We start from the raw sequence: 18,132 nt of genomic DNA, 5'->3' as shown, positions 1-18,132 counted from the left end.
TTTTCCCTTTGGACCCTAAGACTATAATTTTCGGCTCATGTTGCTAAAATCAGACGTAGCTCATGTCCTACCTGTATTTGACTACCTGAATAATGAAACAAGGGCTAAAGGTAGCTTGGACTTTGTCATGATTTTATACTTGTTCTTTTTACTCCATGACTGACTTCAAACATACTGACAGAAATGACTTTTCCTAACTTCAGCAAAGCAGCTCAGGAATAACATAACTGCTCTTCCTAATTCCAAAGGTCTTTCAATTAGCAATGACAATAAAGTAAGTTCAGGGCTACGTGATTTAACTTCCAGTTGTTCTCTGTCTTCTCCTCTATCCTAAATAAATGATTTCAGGCTATAAAAGTAGAAGAAGAAAAAAACCAGACAACAAAGGTTTCAAGAAGTTTTTGGAGAAATTTTCATTTGTAGGTTTGATTATATAATCCTTTTAGTGATCTATTTATGAGAAGTTATTGAGGTGAAATAGAAGTACAGTCATAGTCCTAATATCCACCAAAGTGAATTTACTTTACCCTGGAGCATGGTTAGATTATGAATAACTTATCTAGAATGTTTCACATAATATTCCTGGCAAAAACAACTCAAACACTGATGTTTTTGCTTGGTAGAATCAGCTCCCGCTTAAAAGACTTACTAGTTCATACATACAACAGTCTGGTCCTAATAAACTGGAAAGCTCTTAAAGAGATGGGAATACCAAACCATCTTGCCTGTCTCCTAAGAACCCTGTATAGAGATTCCAGACTGACAAAGGAGTACAACAGAGCTGTCTGCTGTCACCCTGTCTGTTTAATCTATATGCTGAGTGCATAATGAGAAATGCCACGCTGGATGAGTTACCAGCTGGAATCAAGACAGGCTGGAGAAACATCAACAACCTCAGATATGTGGATACCACTCTAAAGGCAGAAAACCAAGAGGAACTAAAGAGCCTCTTGATGAAGGTGAAGGAGGAGACTGAAAGAGCTGGCTTAATACTAAATACTAAAAAAAAAAAAAGTAAGATCATGGCATTCGGCCCCATTACTTCATGGCAAATAGAGGGGGGAAAGATAGACGTAGTGACAGATTTCCTTTTCTTGGGCTCTAAAATCTCTGTGGATGGTGACCGCAACCATGAACTCAGAGGACGTTTGCTTGGCAGGAAAGCCATGACAAACCTAGACAGTGTGTTGAAAAGCAGAGACACTACTCTGCCGACAAAGGTCTGTGGAAGTCAAGGCTATGGTCTTCCCAGTGGTCATGTAAGGTTGAGAGCACTGGACTGTAAAGAAGGGAGAGTGCTGAAGAATTAATGCCTTCAAACTGTGGTGCTGGAGAAGACTCCTGGGAGTCCCTTGGACAGCAAGGAAATCAAACCAGTCAATCTTAAGGGAAATCAACCCTGAATACTCATAGGAAGGACTTATGCTGAAGCTGAAACTCCAGTATTTTGGTCATCTGATATGAATAGCTGACAAACTGGAAATGTCCCTGATGCTGGGAAAGACTGAAGGCAGAGGGAGAAGAGGGCATCAGAAGTTGAGATGGTTAGATGGCATCACTGACGCAACGGATGTGAACTTGGGCAAACTTTAGGAGATGAGGAGGGACAGGGAGGCCTGGCATACATAAGTTCATGGGATCACAAAGAGTTGGACACGACTGGGCGACTGAACAACGACTGGTCCTAAAAAGGAGGCTTCGCAAGATAAGCTACTTTGTGACACGTCACGCTACTGAAAATGCCTCCCTTCCTGAAACTCTTGACATTTCTGCTGACTGTGAAAACACTCAAATTCAAAACACAACCATTCATGTTCATTCTTTTTCCTTCAGCTTCCTAAATTCAAGAGGGAATTGGGCCCCCCAAAACAAGTAGCCTTCAACCCAAAACACAGTATCTGTCCTCTGATCCAACTCACTGCTTTAGCTATCACTTGTAGGTTGACTTCTCAGGTGCATTTTAGTGCAGATTTTAATCATTAAAATATGTTTGTACATATTTCTTCAAACAACCAAAATCTTCATCTCTGCCACCAAAACACCCTCATATCCCAAACTACTATCTGTACTAACTACCTGTTAATCTACCTATTTGTAATCCTTTTATTAACTGGGGCTAGAAACTATAATGGCAATGGCAATGGCACCCCACTCCGGTACTCTCGCCTAGAAAATCCCATGAACAGAGGAGCCTGGTAGGGCTGCAGTCCATGGGGTCGCTAAGAGTCCGACACGACTGAGCGACTTCACTTTCACTTCACTTTCAGGAACTATAAACCATTTATATAAATCCAACTACTTCAACACCACATCCCACCACATTTTCCATTTAAGTGTATCACTTACCCTCCAATCAATCTTAAGCCTTTAATATAACCTGTTCTCTGGATTATCTCACAGCTTCCTGATTGGTCTCCCTGACTTCAATTTCCCCTTCCTTCCATCCACTTTCCATATTACTACCAAGTTGATTTCCTTAAAACATACCTTAACTGTCCCAAAAAAACATATTTGCTTCCCACTCCCCAACTAAAATTAAGTATGAAATATCCAGTCTGGAACCTTCTCTAATCTGCCTGCTGAGGACTTACACAGACCAAGTACATCATGCTTACTCCTACCTCAAGGTCAATTTGCCCTACCTTCTTTAAGATAACCAGATCATTCGGGGTAACTATGAAATAATACTTCCTTGATGCCTTCTCCAACCCTTATCCCACCATCTCACCATTGTTATACAATCATCCAAATTCCTTTTAACATTTTTGCCTTTCTTACCTCTTCTCACATCCTAACTTGTGACCCTGGCAACTAACAGGGGTTGAGTAAAAAATGCATTAAAAGATACTCCTGTAAGAAAAGATTCCAAGGTAGCAATTCTAACATTCAAAAAAAATATTATATCAAAAGACTGACTAACCCTGTCATCTACTGGAGCATTTATTAAATAAAAGCAGTTCTGGATTTTCAGCAAATTTACTTTTCGTATTCCATATAAGGTGTTAGTCGCTCAGTCATGTCCGACTCTTTGCGACCCCATGGACTGTATGTAGCCGGTCAGACTCCACTGTCCCTGGGATTCTCCAGGCAAGAATACTGGTGTGGGTTACCATTTCCTTCTCCAGGGGATCTTCACATTTAAAGCACCTAGTCAGTTACACCCACTTAACTGCAGACAGAGGGCACAATAATGAATTTGTCACCTGTTTTTTTTTCAGATGCAGCATATAAAGCCCCAAATCCCTACCTCAGTGGAGCCCTATAGCCTTTTTTGAGAACATCTTTAACTCTAGGCCAGAATCCATTCAGGATAGTTCTTCCTAGAGTCCTTGAGGTTACAGTTAAGGAAAGAAGCAAGACTAAAAGATTAAGCTGAACAAAAGGAAGGAAAAGAAACACACACAAAGGATTATTTAAGTGTAAAGCAATCCCCCATCCCCCTTTTCTCCCTCAAGTGTATGCATACGTGCTAAGCCACTTCAGTCCTAAGTCACTTCAGTCCTAAGTCACTTCAGTCGTATCCAACTCTTTGCAACCCTATTGACTGTAGACTGCGCCAGGCTCCTCTGACCATGGGATTCTCCAGGCAAGAATACTGGAGTGGGTAGCCATGCCCTCCTCCAAAGGATCTTCCCAACCCAGGGATCAAACTTGCATCTTTTATATCTCCCACATTGGCAGGTGGGTTCTTTAACACTAGCACCACCTGATAAGAGTTCAAATACCTCACTTCAATCCAAATATTTCTGGAGTCATTTTAAAACTAGCTTTAGGTTAAACTGTTTAATGTGTCATTTATAGAGACACTTATCTATTAATCTGTAAAAACTCTTAAAAAACAATTGACAAACCAGCATTCTAGTGGCAAAGTATGCCCATATTTACACCTATAAAATTTTTTCATTAAGAAAAAAACGAGGAAAACAGAAAATAGGCCAAAGGAAAACAGTAAATACACAAAAGGGGAAATTTAAATGGCCAATAAACATGAGAATGTTCACCCTCACAAATAACACGAAATACAAAATTAAAGTTACAATGAAATATGGAGGGGGGGAGAATCTTAGTACTGAATGGAGACAACGATATAGAGCTGTGCTAACAGCTAACCACTGATGACTAGTAAGAATCTCAAGTATGGCTAACCCAAATTGAGACTTGCTGTTAAATATAAAATACATGCCACATTTTGATGATTTAATAGAAAAGAGAATGCAAAAATCTCATTAATTTTATTGTTTATATACTGAAATGGTATTTTTTATATAATGATTAAATAAAATACATTACTAAAATTGACTTCACCTTTTTTGTTAATGACTAGAAAATTTTAAGTTACATGTATGACCAACATTATATTTATATAAGACAGCACTGATACTAACACGAAGTGAAGTGAAAGTCGCTCAGTCATGTCCGACTCTTTGTGACCCCATTAGAGTCCAGGGATCGAACCCAGGTCTCCTGCGTTACAGGCAGATTCTTCACCAGCTGAGCCACCAAGGAAGCCCTGTTGCTGCTGCTGCTAAGTCGCTTCAGTCGTGTCCGACTCTGTGCGACCCCAGAGACAGCAGCCCATCAGGCTCCCCCATTCCTGGGATTCTCCAGGCAAGAACACTGGAGTGGGTTGCCATTTCCTTCTCCAATCCAGGAAAGTGAAAAGTGAAAGTGAAGTCGCTCAGTCGTGTCCGACTCTTAGCGACCCCATGGACTGCAGCCTAACAGGCTCCTCCATCCATGGGATTTTCCAGGCAAGAGTACTGGAGTGGGGTGCCCATCGCCTTCTCTGAGTAACAGAAACAATAGTTTTATATACCACTGGCCAGAGTATAAATTGGTACAGTCACTTTGGAGAGAATTTTGGAATTATCTAGGTAGGTTATAAGATAAGAATAACCTACAATTTAGCAATTATACTCCTAACTTTGTGTTCTAGAGAAACTTTAACACACATATATAAAAAGATGTAATTTATGTTTTGGCACAATTGTATATATATGCAAAGTAATCCCAAATGTTCATCGGAAGACATTAGACAAATGTGTTATAATCACACAACAGGCAGGATCCTCTATGACCCACCTCCCAGAATATTGGAAATAAAAGCAAAAATAAACAAATGGGACCTAATTAAAATTAAAAGCTTCTGCACAACAAAGGAAACTATAAGCAAGGTGAAAAGACAGCCTTCAGAATAGGAAAAAATAATAGCAAATGAAGCAAGTGACAAAGAACTAATCTCAAAAATATACAAGCAACTCCTGCAGCTCAATTCCAGAAAAATAAAGGACCCAATCAAAAAATGGGCCAAAGAACTAAATAGACATTTCTCCAAAGAAGACATACAGATGGCTAACAAACACATGAAAACATGCTCAACATCACTCATTATCAGAGAAATGCAAATCAAAACCACAATGAGGTACCATTTCATGCCAGTCAGAATGGGTGTTATCCAAAAGTCTACAAGCAATAAATGCTGGAGAGGGTGTGGAGAAAAGGGAACCCTCTTACACTGTTGGTGGGAATGCAAACTAGTACAGCCACTATGGAGAACAGTGTGGAGATTCCTTAAAAAACTGGAAATAGAGCTGCCTTATGACCCAGCAATCCCACTACTGGGCATACACAACGAGGAAACCAGAATTTAAAGAGACACATGTACCCCAATGTTCATCACAGCACTGTTTATAATAGCCAGGACACGGAAGCAACCTAGATGTCCATCAGCAGATGAATGGATAAGAAAGCTATGGTACATATACACAATGGAGTATTACTCAGCCATTAAAAAGAAATACATTTGAATCAGTTCTAATGAGGTAGATGAAACTGGAGCCTTTTATACAGAGTGCTGCTGCTGCTGCTAAGTCGCTTCAGTTGTGTCTGACTCTGTGTGACCCCACAGACGTCAGCCCACCAGGCTCCCCCGTCCCTGGGATTCTCCAGGCAAGAAAACTGGAGTGGGTTGACATTTCCTTCTCCAATGCATGAAAGTGAAGACGCTCAGTCGTATCTGACTCTTAGCAACCCCATGGACTGCAGCCTATCAGGCTCCTCTGTCCATGGGATTTTCCAGGCAAGAGTGCTGGAGTGGGTTGCCATTGCCTTCTCCGTTATACAGAGTGAAGTAAGCCAAAAAGAAAAACACCAATACAGTATACTAATGCATATATATGGAATTTAGAGAGATGGTAATGATAACCCTGTATGCGAGACAGCAAAAGAGACACAGATGTATAGAACAGTCTTTTGAGCTCTGTGGGAGAGGGAGAGGGTGGGATGATTTGGGAGAATGGCATTGAAACATGTAAAATATCATGTAAGAAATGAATCGCCAGTCCAGGTTCGATGCATGATACAGGATGCTTGGGGCTGGTGCACTGGGATGACCCAGAGGGTTGGTATGCGGAGGGAGGTCGGAGTGGGGTTCAGGCTGGGGAACACATGTATACCTGTGGCGGATTCATGTTGCTGTATAGCAAAACCAATACAATATTGTAAAGTAATTAGGCTCCAATTAAAATAAATATATTTTTAAAAAAAAGAAAAATATTACACAATGGGATACAATGCAACACTATTTAAAAAGAGGAACAGGTCAACAAGGAAGAACTCTGCAGAAATGTTAAGTTAAAAAAGGTTAATTGTATAAAAAGACATTCCATATATAATTATGTACAGAAACTACAAAATCTAAGACAGTTCTATATGTTACACACAGATTCATATATATACATGGAGATTGTATATGCAACAGAAGGCACAACATTCAAGACAGTGGGAAAGAAGGATGGTATCCAGGGAAGACTATAGAAGGGCTTCAACTGTATCAGTAATGGTCTAAACTAAAGCTGCACAGTGGGTACTCTGGGGTTCTTTATTCTTTTTATGTCTGAAATATTCGTTTTTTAACATGTGATTTTATACACTATGTATAGGACTATAACCAGATATATTTTATGCTTTGGGGGGACATAAGCAAAACTTCACAATTTCAACCATGTGAAAAGCAATTATACCTTGAATAATACATCAGGACACAGGAGAGGCAACATATAAACACCAGTTTTATACCACTACTAAAAATATGATGAGAAAAAGGAGAATACAAACGGGGGTGGGGGGGGCGGTCAGCAAACATTCTATACAGCACCAAACAGTACATATCTGGAGCTCTGCAGGGCCATATGGTTTGTGTCACCGCTACTTAACTCTGCCGCTGTAGTGGGAAAGCAGTGAAACAGTATGTAAACAAATGAGCATGGCTGTGTTCCAATAAAACTTTATTTATGGAATCAGGCAGCAGACCAAATGTGGCCAGTAAGCTATGGTTTGATAACTCCTGTCCAGATCTATCTTTTAAAAAGATATCAATAAACCCATTAAGTCAAAGTCTGAAGGAGAAAGATTTCTGTAGTAACAAAATATGCCATGAATTACCTGGTAATCTCAAAAGAGAAAATGTTTCTTGTCCAGGGAGACATTGAACAATCACCACCTTAACCCAGCCATGAAGCAGCACCACAAACAGTGCAACCAGTCCTTCTGTAACACCTCCTGATGTGACGTAACACGAAGCAGCGTCACCTATGAGGAAGTATCATGGCCAAATGTTTCACCTGAATTTAACAGTCTTCAGTGAAGTTAATCAGAGAAATTCTGAATACAGGACATTTTACAAAATAATTGGTCTCTTCAGAAACTCATTTTTTAAAACTAGCGCTTAAATTTAAAAGAGAATTGAGATACAACAGCAAATGCAATGTAATGCAAGATCCTTCACTAAACCTTGGTATGGAGAGGAAAAAACCGATAGAAGACATTCTGATTGAGGATTACATGCCTTCTAGGAATTAGATAACTATACTACGCATGACATAAGTATTTTAAGTATAAAGGAAATGTCATTTTTTGGAGATTCATACTTAAGTATTTAGGGGTGAAATGACATGATGTTTCTAATATATTTTCACATGGTTCAACAAGATTATGGATGAAGCAAATATGGCAAAAATATAAAATACCACTGAATTTAGGTGGTGGTATATAGGGGCTTCTCTGGTGGCTCAGACAGTAAAGAAACCACCTGCAGTGCGGGAGACCCAGGTTTGATCCCTGGGTTGGGAAGATCCCCTGGAAAAGGGAATGGCTACCCACTCCAGTATTCTTGCCTGGAGAATTCCATGGACAGAGGAGCCTGGCAGGTTACAGTCCCATGGGGTCGAAAAGAGTCGGACACGACTGAACAACTTTCACTTTCACATGGGAACTCAGTGTACTGTTAACAATATTCCATAGGATTAAAAATTTTCATAATACAAAGGCCAAAATGCGATGGGATTATATATTTATTTTTTCATCGATCTCCTCCACAAATATTAGTCTTAAGTTTAAGTAATAGTTCTTAAGGTCATAAACTTTCCTGAAGTTCACAACCCTGATGCTTTCCCTTTTAAGCATCTGATTTCTAAAAGTGAGAACAAAGCAAATTACAAGGTAAGACAATCTAATTATACTGCCGTTTGATTTTTTGTACATTTTATAAGGATTCTTAATATATAAAGTACGCTTCAGTTCAGTTCAGTCGCTCAGTCGTGTCCGACTCTTTGCGACCCCATGGACTGCAGCACACCAGGCCTCCCTGTCCATCACCAACTCCTGGAGTTTACTCAAACTCACATCCATTGAGTCGGTGATGCCATCCAACCATCTCATCCTCTGTCATCCCCTTCTCCTCCCACCTTCAATCTTTCCCAGCATCAGGGTCTTTTCCAGTGAGTCACTTCTTTGTATCAGGTGGCCAAAGTATTGGAGTTTCAGCTTCAGCATCAATCCTTCCAATAAAATGCACTTATAGTTCCTTTATAGCATCTTTACTTTTTACCATGTATGACAATTCATATACACGATTACTCCCTTCCTCATCCCACACATGGCAGACTGATAATCTTTGTCCCCCAAAGTAGCTAACGCTAGCAGACACTATTTATGTACTAAATAAAAACTGAAGAGCAGGAATCTGTGTTCATACGTTTAACACAATAAGCATCAAGTTCTTGAGAAGGAATACAAACCTTCCTTTCCTCTTCTTACTCTCTATTCTCCTCCCCCTAAAAGATAGTTTTTTATGGGAAAATGTATTCAACAAATGTTTACATAATAGAGATAAATGGATAATCTCCACACAAAACATAGTTGTTATCCTTATGTAGCTTATACTTTGGAAGAAAATTATAATCTTAAAACTGAGCTCTAAATTTAAGAATCAAAAGGACCTCAAGACATCATATGGTCCAGCTCTCTGTCCTAACTCAAAAACATTACATTACAGATTAAGGCCACTAAATCCAAGAAAGAATATATACCTCAGGAAATCACAGAATCATTAAAAGGTTCAGTGGGAATCTCAAACAGGGCCTTCCGCCTTCTGATTTCCCAATATCATTTAGAAGCTGTAGTCACAGCAGTTACAGCAATAAGAGAACGCACTCAAATTATCACATTCCAAGGCTCTATGGTAACGACTTCACATGGAATAGTCCAACTCAACAATTTTATGAAATAGCCTCACTGTACAAAAGAGAAAACTGAGGCTTAGAAACGTTAAGTAATTGTTTTAAGTTATCCCATCTATAGCATGATGGAAGAGGGACTCGGATATAAGCATTCTGACTTTATAGAGTCTATGCTTCCTATCACCTTCCTTCCTTTGGAAATGTTTCCAAGAAACATAAACCCCTATTAGTACAAAGGTTTCTTAGACTTAATATACACCTACAAACATACACAAGTTAACAGTGTCAAGCATCGGACAGCATTACCTAAAAGCAAAGAGTAGCAAAAATTCAGAAATATGCATCTAAATCTTTGGAAAAGATGCTTCACACACATTTGTGAAAGTCATTCTCATCTAGCTCTGTGGATGTAGACCAGTTTTCATTCTTAAGTGACGTAAGAATTTTACCATTACCAAAGGGATTACTCTCAAATAATAGGGTTAAGGCCTAAAAACACTCTTAATTGCATCACTGTTTGGTCAGCACCTCTGCTGCTGCTAAGTTGCTTCAGTCGTGTCCGACTCTGTGCGACCCCAGAGACGGCAGCCCACCAGGCTCCACCGTCCCTGGGATTCTCCAGGCAAGAACACTGGGGTGGGTTGCCATTTCCTTCTCCAATGCATGAAAGTGAAAAGTGTAAGTTAAGTCGCTCAGTCATGTCTGACTCTTCGCGAGACCATCTCTCAAATATAGTCCTGAAGCTACTGCTTATCCAGCATCTCCCAAACTTTATTAGCCAAATATTACAAACCAACTAACCATCACACTTATTTTTACCTTGTTAGATAGTTTTCAGTCCCCTTAAATCCCAGGATCAATCTTATTCTAGCCAGCTCTCTATCATTAACTATGCATCTCTACTCCTTTATATTCAATACCTTATACCTGACTCCATAATAGCCATGTAATTAATATATATCCAAACAAAAACAGAAGACCTACTTACATGAATTCCACTCTATAGGATGGTCATAAAGTCTGAAAACATAGGTATTATGTTAACATATTCTATAACATCAATAAACCATTTATTGTGTATGGTTTTTTATTGTTGTTTCCAGATTTGGTGGCCACCCTGTACTTAAAAAAAAGCAAGTAAGCAGAGACAGAGGCAGAAAGAGTAACATAAATCAAAAGCCCAACAGCAAATAAACTGAGCTAAAATACAAACCTATCACTGAGAAAAAGACTCAAGATGTTAAGAGTAATAACATCCTAAATTATCACTAATTCCTTAGACGCCTCTACTTCCCTTACAAACTAGAGTCGGATTTTATAAAACAAAAACAAAATGAAAGTATAACTGAATCTATTATGTCTTAAGCTAAAAGTTACTATTTCACTTTTACATTCTGATTCAAAACACTCCAGAACAGTTGAACAGAAAGAAGCTAAACTCAATTTCCTTACATTTAGGACCTAGAATCACCAACACTTTATGAAAGATAATTTTAGAAATCAAGTAAGGTTCTTTTTGCTTCATTTTTCAGTCTAAAATATAGGCACTCAAAGATGTCCAGATGTTGAACAGCTTAATGAACCTTGTCTGAATTACAGTCTTTAATATATTCAAAAGTTCAAGTTCTGCACATCAGAGTTTTGATAAAAGTGATAAATACAGTTACAGAAATACATTAAAAGTGAAACGAGTACTCTGAAGGCTTATTCAGGTGTTATAAAGGGAATCTCTTAGGTCATGAATGGAACTAGAGTTCATTTTCATATTGGAGCACTGAAATAAACAGAAGTTGATTTGCTTTAAAATAAAAAAATCTATCTCAATTCACTGCAGCAAGCAAGATCACGAGACTCTGACGGAATGACTCATAAATGAAAGCAAAAAACAATTATGCATTAAAACAAAAACAAACATCAAAGATCTCTCATGCTTATCTTTAAAAGTGTGCAATGTATTGTGTAAACTCAAGAAGAGACTTCTTTACCAAACTGGATGGTCACTAAAAAAAGCTATGAACAGAAAGTAGAAAACTAAGCACCTGCTTTGTCTCTTAAGTACAACAGGACATCATGCAGAAACTTACAAGGCAGGAAAACAAAGGCACAACTTCAAATAATACATAAACAGCTATGGAACTAAGGGATGCAGTTCGATATACAGGGCAATTTGAGGACAATAAACTAAGAGATGGATTGACTCCATCAGCTAACCTCAACAGAACTGTCAACTAACCAGAGACAGATCAGCAGTCACAAATCAGTGACAGTATTTCAGACAGTACTGGCCAACCACTAATCTTTCAACTATGTTCACAAAAGGAAAAGGGTCTTTTCCAAACACAAATAACATATATTTTATAGGAACATCCCGTTACTTAAACCAGACTTGTTAAAAGCCCTGTTTACCCTTCTCCCACTATTCCATCTTTTCTCCCATTCTCCTGTCCAAGAACTCCTCTATCCTAGACTGGACAGTAAATGGTGTTTTCCCCAGCTTCCCACATGCCTAATGTAGGAATCTCTCTTTTTTTTTAATCTTTGGCTCACATTTTAATCTTAGGTACAACACTATTTCCCCCTTCCTACTTCCTCTTTTCATATTCCAGTTTTTGTCCAGTTATAGAAAACCTCCTCTTCCTTCTCTCTTGTTAAAAATAGGAAAGCTCTAATCACAGCTTCTAAGCAAAGTGTAGAAAACATCACACATGCCAAATCCCACTCATAATTCAAGTCATCCATGAAAGGAGCACAGTTGTAAACTAAGGAAGAGTCTGTTATCAGAACATAAGATCTCTGTGGACAAGGATTTTGTCTGTTTTGTTGGGCCTCCTGCCTGGAAAGTAGAAAATGGCAACCCACTCCAGTATTCTTGCCTGGAAACCTCCATGGACAGAGCAGACTGGCAGGCTGCAGTCCACGGGGTCGCATAGTCAGACAACACTGAGCACAGAGCACACACAGGGGAGCAGGGCAGCCTACAGACTAAATACTATTAAGTTCTACCAATTTTTTACTTCTCACTGGGTTGGTAACCTAAAGTAAGCAAAAGTAACAGGAAGCTCCTCATATCTAAATTTTATCTCCCTTACATTCTATCTTTTTAGAGTCGCTTTAAGTTTATTTCCTCTTTGTAAGAGACTAAGAAGGGCCACCTGTGTTCAACAGATAACGCCAGTTCGTTAACTCAAGTACTGTTTTAATCTGAAGAAGGAAAAACTCTTTGCCAAGACAAGTTTAAGCACCTATGAGTTATATGAACACTTTTAGATTCTCCTACTCATAAGAGTATCTATTAACCATCCCTTTTCAAGGTTAGGAGTACACTTATACATACCTACATCAAGAAAATGCCATTATACTTAAGAATCAGTAACATTACTCTCAAGCTTTCAAAAGTGCTTTGAAATCCTTCAGAACTTCACAAATTCATCAAACCTACTTCTCAGGTATGTACTACTTATCAAACAAAATCTATACACCTGGCTTTTTTCTTTTATAACAAATTCAATTATACCTAATGACATAACCACATTTGAGAAGTTTTCCATGAAAAGGTTTTTCATGTTTTTCATACAAATGTACTTTTCACTTACCACCTATTTTGAAGTGAAGGTCATTCTACAGAGATTAAAAACAGAGCCAGACAGACACAGATCTGACCCTTCCTAAATGACCACCAGTTATTGGTCCCATCTCTCAAAGTGAGACAAGTTCCTTAATATTAAATAGAAGTCTTCCAATGTTTCTCTCTTCTCTAAACCTCAGACCGTGTTTTAATAGATCTTTTGTTCAAAAGGATGCAAAGCACATATTCCAACTAGTATTATGTCTCTTAACTTTAAGATCTTTAATTTTCAAGAAATCAATTTAAAGCCAATAAACATAATCTTGATATTTCAACATACTCCAAAAGAAAACTCTGAATCCATTTTCACATTAGTTTACCATCACACTTATTAAGTCATAAAAGCTTTAAATTAGCAAACTATGCTTTAAATGTTACAAACCAATTAAATGTTTAATTATAAGAAGTTAAATGCTACACTTGACTGTTAAAACTACTGGGTTTCAAAGTTAAATAAGTTATTATGAAGTGCACATCTGTTATGGTATAGAAGGTGTGGTCAGAAGCTAGCTGCAGAAAAAGAAAAAAACTTGAGAAACTCTGTATCATGACTTAACCATAATTCAGAGCAAAATGTTTATGTCTGTTATTAACATTACGGGTACAAATAAAACACTCTGAAAACCTGAAAAAAAAAAAGGTATAAGCAACCATATGTACTTGTTTCCTAGGTTGCTAGATGATATTAAAAACTAAATCTCAAAATCATAAAGTCTGATAAATGAAACTACAGTAGACAGACTACACTTCTGAAAGTCTTGTAATTTTAGCAAGAATTCAGTGAAGACTTATTTTTATAACACTGATTTGACTACTTGATCAAATCATTCTAAACGGTGGTGGTTTGGGGACAAACCAGAGAAAACGCTGAAAAGTGTAACTCAAGTCAAATATACACAAGGAGGTTAAATCACCTTAGAAATATTTCACTTGAAAAAAGATTCCAAAATGGCTAATCAGAGATATTAGCATACTTAAATTAGTTTAAAACACTGAAATTTATTTTATTTTAAATCAATGTTTTGATATAAAAAAGTATCACCACCTAAAACAAGAATAAAATAAAATGGATATTGAACTCCACGTATCTTTTTCTTCACCTATACTTGTGAGGTCAGCTGCTAGAAGCTGATGACAACCTCTGTCATTCTATAAATTTTATGATTAAGCAAAAACTATAAAAATCAATACTTCCTAATCTACAATATTTTACCTTGACTGTTGAGTTTGAGTACAGGACAGCAAGATGGACGGTAATCTAGATTACACTTCTGGGGTTTTCTCAATTTCCAGGAATCTTATCTCAAATCCCCAATTAATCCATCCTCCTAATTCAAAATTCTGATAGAATATATAATATATTCTAAAATAAAACTTTAAAGTTGCTAAAATAAATTCAGTATTTAGTTTCAATCCAAATTCTGAAATTAGCTCACTAAGGAAAAATTAAAAGAATCAGTTATAATGTGAAAAAATCATTGAAAATCCATATTCTCCCAAATCCTTACTGCTCCCTGTAATTTTCAACCAAGTATTACTTGAAAATTTTGTAATTTGAGAAACTTGTAACTCTTAGAACTCTGAAACTGTCAGTTTTTTGTCAACTAATTTCTTCTTAAAATCAGTGAACTGTGAAAGTCATATTTCACAAAAAAGTAAAATACTATGAGTTTTATTTTAATAAATTAATTTTACTCATGCTATTAATATCTTATGAAGGACTACTGTAGAGTTAGGATCATACTATTTTATTACTTTCTACGTTAGATGTCAAAAAATATTTCTAAATAATTACACATAGTATACAAATATTCATTTAATGTAGACAAAATGTGTAACTAACACCAATGTGTGTGTGTGTCTGTGTTAAGGGGGAACATTCACTCCCAGCATCATGTGTAATAAATGTTTACCAATCCACCTAACAAGGACATGTGTGCAATTCTTCCATTATAGGCTCAGCCAATTTTTAATGAAACACTATGATTGCTAAACAATCCAATGGCAAATTCTACTCTTCCACAAATGCCAAGAGTCTATCCACACAACATTTTAATTCAAAGGACTCCATAAAAAAAATTGTGTAAGAAAATAAACTGTCAATGAGAGCCACTTTTTCTGACCTTGTCAAATTGTGAACGAGGTGTTCTTATTTTAGACACTATCCCACTTCTTTAAATGATGTATTCTTAAGGGATTTGATAATTATATGTGAATTACTAACATAAAATAGTATTTACTGACCTAGCAGACAAACTGAAAAGGCTTTCACTTATTCCTCAAGTCTTTACAGAAAATCAGACACCCAGTATAAAAAAACAGGTGTTTAAAGCTCTGTTGGTCACATCTAAGAGAAGAATCACAACATGAACAAATCGAAAGGATAATGTCCAAGAAACTGGGGAAATCTTAATGGTTATGAAAGATCAAATAAAAATACTATTCCATATTGACAATGCAACATAAAGAAACACTGCAGAAATTGTGTAAGACTTTATGAGAGCAAAAATAAATGATGAGAAAATACAAACGACCATTTAAAAAAAATAGACAAAGAAGCCACTGAGAGAAAGCAGCACAGTAAAAATCAGAATTATCCCTGAAAATCTGTGGACTAACAAAATCTGTTAAAATACTAAATAAAAGTGCTATTGAAACCATTGTCCATTCAAGAAGCCTACAAAATCATTCCTTTAATAAATTACCACTATTCAATAGTGTAATTTTAGCTGTATTTTTTTAGAAGGCTGTACACTTGGAAAAGACTACTATAATAATAATTAGAATAACCTGCCTATTTATTTAGAAATGCACTATTTAAAAGTAGGCCAACAATAGTAACTTTGCTATTGCCCAACAGAAAAAGTAAATGAAATAATGTCTATTAACATTCAGTGTTGGTGGCATACTTTTCCATCCACTGGAACATACTGGCTTGCACTATCTACCCTGAACAATTTACCACTTCTACATCCACGCAGTAGCGCAAATAAAATGAGTTCCTGTGTTAATCCCGCAATAAACCTCGGTAATTCTCACATCACAGGAGTTGTAAACGATTGTTAACCGAAAAAGAATGTTTCTCCTAAAATAGCTACATAACACTGAGACTACTCAAATTCCTAAATAATCCTTTTTACAAGACTCCCGCCAACTTTATTTTGATACGTTAAACATGTAGAGCCTATTTTAAAAGGTAGTTAGCAGTGCCTTCATCAAAACAGCTTCCTAGTTGTTGTTATGTCTTCTCTCTAAAGTTTCCAAGTTGTTTTTAAGCCAACTTGAATACTGATGAATGTGAGTCGCTATTAAAGGCTTAAAATGGGCAAATGTTCTAGAGCTAGTCAATCTGACATTGGAGGTCATGCAACTTGAAAAATGAAATAACTCTTACAACACTCACTGAGCTCTTCATTTTTAAAATAACTTCAAGGCTATTTCCACACTCTGCATTTAATAACACAATTTTTTAAAAAGAATATTGGCTCAGTTAATTAAAAAACTGATCTGCCGCTTAAAACTGGTCAGTCTATTCTTAATGGGCCTCTGGTGGATTTGGAATACTGATGATAGTAGCTTTACTGGTAAAAAGAGACATCCGAAAAGGACTGCTGGGAAGGGCAGGGAAGGAAGCCCGGAGTCGGCTGAGAAGAGAAAGAGAAACGATTTAAAGTCACTAAGGAAAAAGAAGGTGTTAGGACGCAGAGACAGAAGAGCGAGAAAGATTTAACAAGGAAGTGAAGTGGAGCGCAGAGGGCAGAAGCTAATGAGGAAACAAATGGGAAAAGGTAGTGTTTTCATATAGGCATGCACCAGGAAGGAACGAGTTAAGGCCTGGAGTAGCCCCAGTGCTTTCAGATGATAGAGATGCTCGCAGAGAACAGGAACAAGCAGTTTACTTTCAGACGTTGAAACAAACTAAAATTCCCGGCCCCGAGCCTCTCCCAACCTCGGCCAAGAGCGGAGGCGGCGGCTGGGGAAGGGGCCTAGCCAGGAGCCAGGCCCGGCATACCGCTCCTCCGGGCTCCGCGGCCCAAGAAAAGAGGCGAGGATTAGGCGGGCAGAGATCCCAGCCGAGGCTCGGCGGCACCCCGAAAACCGTCCGGGGCCTCCGCGGTGCCCGCGAGCCGTTTCCCCTTCGGCGGGTCGCCCAGCGGCCTTACCTGGGGCGAGGGAGGGAGGCGAGGTCTAGGGCGTCCGCTCGCGACCGCCGCAGAGCCCCCCTGCTGCACTCAGCCCAGGCTTCCAACGGAGGCGCGACCCTGCCTCAGCCGCCGCTTCCCGCTCGGGGTCTAGGCCACCGCCTCCGCCGCCTCCGGGGCTGTTTACACCCTCGGGCCCCGCACGCCGCCGCCGCCGCCGCTGCTGCCGCCTTCTCTCCACCCTAGCGCCGCTGCCGATTCGGCCGCCGCCACCTCCTCCGCCGCAGCCTCGTCTCTCTGGAGCATCTTCTAGCCACCAAACCCTGAGAAACAGAGACTCCAGCCGCGCCGGCAGGAAACTCCCCCGCAACTGCTAGGGGGACGAGGCGGTCAGAGCACCGGCGGCTTTTCCGCCATTGAGCAGCAGCCGCTCCGCTCCTTCTGCAACCCCCTCCCCGCACCCTGTCCTTCCCCGCCCCTCGGAGAGCCCCGCCCCCATTCCCACCCATTGGGACGCCACGCGGCCTCTCACTGAAGTCGGTTAGCTGGCCGGTCCGTCAATCACAGCCCACCCAGTCCGGCAGCCCCAGTACCTCCGTCCTTAGTTTTCCCCGCCCACAGGGCCCCGCCCCTGGGTTCTTAGTTTCCCATTGGACACAAGTGACCATCTTCAATTGGCAAGGTCAGCTATCCATCAAACACCGCCCACTGAGTGAGACCCAACCCTTCATTACCCTTTACTTCATTCAGCCCCGCCTCTGCTATGCCGCCCAGATGCAAGGGACCAACCCACCCTAACAGCCATAAGTAGAGACCGTCGTCAATCAAGTAACGCTCACCTGCGCTC

At 39.1% G+C, this 18,132-nt stretch overlaps 1 protein-coding gene across 4 annotated transcripts in view; it reads right to left on the bottom strand.

The window, feature by feature from the left end:
• PPM1B (protein phosphatase, Mg2+/Mn2+ dependent 1B) overlaps positions 1 to 17,756 on the bottom strand; it is a 92,883-nt gene extending 75,127 nt beyond the window's left edge. For 3 of the 4 annotated variants that reach the window (XM_044925869.2, XM_006056810.4, XM_006056809.4), the window contains exon 1: positions 17,307 to 17,753. The gene's annotated coding sequence lies outside the window, so the exon portion shown is untranslated. Of the gene's footprint in view, positions 1 to 17,306 lie in introns of all 4 variants that reach the window. The other variant, XM_025260950.2, reaches the window with a different exon arrangement.
• Positions 17,757 to 18,132: the final 376 nt, after the last annotated feature.

The sequence above is a fragment of the Bubalus bubalis genome, chromosome 12 (genome assembly GCF_019923935.1).
Source record: "Bubalus bubalis isolate 160015118507 breed Murrah chromosome 12, NDDB_SH_1, whole genome shotgun sequence".
NCBI classification, from domain to species: domain Eukaryota; kingdom Metazoa; phylum Chordata; class Mammalia; order Artiodactyla; family Bovidae; genus Bubalus; species Bubalus bubalis.
Note: the sequence above shows the minus strand (reverse complement) of the source record. Positions and strands in the feature narration are given on the sequence as shown.